The sequence below is a fragment of the Misgurnus anguillicaudatus genome, chromosome 23 (assembly GCF_027580225.2).
Source record: "Misgurnus anguillicaudatus chromosome 23, ASM2758022v2, whole genome shotgun sequence".
NCBI lineage: Eukaryota > Metazoa > Chordata > Actinopteri > Cypriniformes > Cobitidae > Misgurnus > Misgurnus anguillicaudatus.
The window spans coordinates 1,241,949-1,246,057 of NC_073359.2; the positions used below are offsets into that span (position 1 = coordinate 1,241,949).

The 4,109-nt window shown below is 38.0% G+C and overlaps 1 long non-coding RNA gene across 1 annotated transcript; it reads left to right on the forward strand.

The window, feature by feature from the left end:
- The first annotated feature begins 287 nt into the window (after positions 1–287).
- Positions 288–2,930, forward strand: LOC129454329 (uncharacterized). The gene is made up of 2 exons (XR_008647838.2): positions 288–511; positions 1,730–2,930. It is a non-coding gene; the product is annotated as an uncharacterized lncRNA (long non-coding RNA).
- The last annotated feature ends 1,179 nt before the right edge of the window (positions 2,931–4,109 follow it).

The window sequence follows — 4,109 nt, forward strand, 5'->3', positions numbered from 1 at the left end:
GTGTGAAACATAGCTTGCTCTACCGAACCAAACTACAGCAGATTGTCAAACACGGTCTACCAGGCTAAAACTACTTTCTGTTCATGTAATCCAACTGTTTTGACTGGCATGGCCTAGTTTGAAACCACGTAGCTACTCTCTAAAAATGCTTGGTTGTTTTAACCTATGGCTGGGTAAATATTGGACAGAACACACCGTTGGGTTAAAAATTACCCATGTTGTTGTTACCCAACCATGGGTTGTAATTACTCAGCAAATAGGTTCAAACGTCCAAGCATTGGGTAATTGTTAACCCAACTGTGTGTTCTGTCCAATATTTACTCACTCATAGGTTAAAAACATCTCAGCATTTTTGTGACATATAAATCTTTAAATTTATTAGTTGAAAATAGACAACATTTGTCATTGAGCACGCACATAAAGCTCCAAGAAGATCATCTAAAGATCGGATTTGGGGGGAAATGGGTACTAAATACCAGAATGAAGTTAGGAGGGTGGATTACACAGATTGGTAAGTACAGTAAGAGGGATTTTGTGATTAGAAAGATATATTTGATCTATTATTATTATGCTGTCAAAAGACTACTAAGACAAACATTTCCAGCCTGATCGCACAAGAATTTGTTTATATTGTACAAGTTGGCTAATTTCTATAAATTTGTATGAAGTAATAGTGCAGAAATGTCTAATAATCATAAACTAACTAACATAAAAACGAACGACACCCCAACATCACAGAGGTCAAGGCAAATTATACCAAAATTTACAAATCTGGTCGTACGAAATTAATACGAATTAGACACCTTGTAAAACACATAGGAATTGCCATGAGATAGCGTTGAAATGTCTGGATTAACATGCTCTGATTAATTACCCTACTGAAAAATCCAGCTATAACCAGCATAAGCTGGTGCAACCCTATATCACGAAATTGCGTGACTATTTCACGCATGGACCAGCGTGAAAATGTCACGCTTTGCCGCGTTTGAGCGTGACCATGTCACACTTTTCTGTTTGTGTCACTGTCACGTATTGGTTACTCAACTTTTTTGTCCTAATTTCTTACCATTGTCGCTTCGGTTTAGGGTTAGATTTGGTGCTTGTGTTATATGTCACTTTAAGTATTGGTTTATTAAAAAAAAGATACAATACTTATTCTTTTATATTTTCTAAACTTTAACCAATTGTCACCTGACGTTGGGGTTAAAGTTTGTTTAGGTAAGGATGTCATTTTATGTAAATCTAACCCTAAACCGAAGCGACAATGCTAAGAAATTAGGACAAAAAAGTTGAGTAACCAATACGTGACAGTGACACAAACAGAAAGCGTGACATGGTCACGCTCAAACGCGGCAAAGCGTGACATTTTCACGCTGGTCCATGCGTGAAATAGTCACGCAATTTCGTGATACTGGGTTGGCTGGTGAGCTGGTTTTAGCTGGTCTCCCAGGTTGGTTTTAGCTGGTGTAGCAAGCTGGTCTAGCTGTGTTTTGGTCACTTTTTAAGCGTATCTAGCTGAACTTTGCTGCTCAGGCTGGAAGACCAGCTGACCCACCAGCTAGACCAGTCTGGGAGGACCAGCTTGAACCAGCTCCTGCCACCTTAAACCAGCTAAAACCAGTTACCAGCTTATACTGGTCTTAGCTGGATTTTTCAGTAGGTTATTCACAATGAGAACAGGAACATGTCTTAAGAAATAAAGTTATTTTTTATCCCATGTTAACTTTAGGGACTGATGCATAGTTGGACACACGCACAGACTAAAGACAAACAGATCAGAGAGATCTCCTTGGAAGCTAAAAGCCCCAAGTGTGCATCTTGTTGATGGGATGCTCTCAGCAAACACACAGTCAAAAGTGTAACCCTTTGAATATCCATGGTTACCAGTCACGACCCATCCAGAATGTTCACGGCCTGCATTAACAAAGAGTGGGTTTCTGCTATCGAAAATGAGGGACACCACTGCAACCAAAGCAGCATGGAAAGACAAAAGAAGAATGCCAACATTATTATATTTTGGTGATTTTGAATGTCTCAGTGTTGGGACATGGACATCATGTGGGGGTGTGCATGGAGATCATGTAATGTAGGTCTGTGTTATACCCAGAGATTCAATGCAGAACAATTAAGGTTAAAAATCCATAATTTAATTACAAAATTCGGAGCATCAAAGTTTAATTTCAGTCATTGATTTTTACATTGATTTCCATCTTTGACATGATTTTATAACCATATCAAGGTTATATTTTCACAAAATGTTCTTTACTTTATGTAAGATGATTTTATGTAGAAAACAGTTACATCACAAATAATTACTTCAGCTGGGATTTTAAAGGCAAGGTTACATAAAAAAAAATGTTTTTGTGAACAGGTCATCCCACCCAAAACTTATGCCATTGGTTGAGTCAAAACAGCTCATTAAACTGAGACTTTAACTAATTCTTTAATTAAAAGACTAAAATGCCTTAAAGGTGTATTTTAGTGGTCAAGTTTGGATACATTAATTACAGTTACCAAATTATTGTTGTCCCCATAAGGATATACGTATGTACATAAGCTAGTTTGTGCCTGCGCACCTCTCGGCTCCGGCTTCTACAGTATGTCACATATGTCTGGACTCACTGGGGCAGTTCATAGGCATGTTGAGAAACAACCGCCCCTAGCCTTTCCCCAGCTAGGCAAAGCGGGCACTAGGCCACCTGTCTTCTCCATTGACAGAAGAACTTCAGATGCTGCCAGGGTAGATTTCGTTATTGGCCTGGGCTGCATTCATTTCCAGCCATGTTCTGTCACAACAAACTGGCGTGAGATCAGCTTTCCGAAGCGCCTTATATCAGACGTCTCGCACACATAACCAAAGTTGCAATTATCCAATTATGTATCTTGGGAGATTTTCCAAATAGCATATAAACACTATACTGTGTACTTAATATAGTACTGTGTACTCTTACTGTGAATAGTAAGCATGTTTAATATGTATTTATTACTTTGTTTTATTTTGCTACAATTTGCAATACAACATAGACAATGTTTACATGCACCCTCATAATGCGATTATAATGCAATTTTGGCAATATTGCGATTAGACTTTATTTCATATAAACACAATACTTTAATAAAAAATAATGCGATTAAGCTCATAATCGCGGCAAGTATAATCGAATTAAATCAGGTGGCATACCGTGTATTTAATCGCAGTATGCATCAATGTAAACACTTCGCAATTATACCGCACTAACTGAAGCGCACATGCGTTTTTGTCACACACCTTAAAGGCGCTCTATGCATTTTCCGTTTTTTTCAAACAGCGAGCCCTAGAGTCTCCGGGGAATTCTTGCAACTGTCGTAATTTCCCACCCCCACTCTGTACACCTCCAAAGATTATGAGCATCATGTCTTAAATTCGCGCGTGCAGTTCTAGTTTATAGGCTTGTTCGACTTCGTTGCCGTAAAGCAAGTCATGATTTTCGTGAGATTTGTCAGGGACGCTCCTCTTAAGCTTGCATTGCTCGGTTTTCTAGCGGAGTCCTCCCCGAGCTTCAACAGGAGGATGATTCGCCTTACTATGACTTTGTTTACCACCGAAATAACTTTGAAGCTGTTATATTAAGGTTAAATAACTCCATAGTGTGTCCTAAAGTGTGAATTTGTTGACATTAGGAAGTTTTCCCTGAACTCTGTCAACAGGACTCGCTGTTAGCAGTATTTCTTTACGACATAAGCGTATAAACAGTGTTGCCAACTTGACAACTTTGTCGCTAGATTTTGCGACTTTTCAGACCCCTTTAGCAATAAATCTAACTGTGACAAATAAAAACGGATGCAGTATCAACTGCTATCTTTCTTAATATCTGCTTGACTTTTTGATCAGAATGCTAGAAGTTTGAATAATATTTCAAAATAATAATTTGACCGTTTCTCTATCAATTCCTTTTAGAAAAAAATCGACATTCCTTACCTTAAAGAAACAGAATTAAAATAGAGTGCAATTGCATTACGCATTGACTTTTAGCCCACTGTGTTTTGAAATCTCTAGATATTTTTATAACTTTTTAATTGTGTAAGCACCCACCCATTGACTCTTTTAAAATGTGATGAAGAAACCAAAA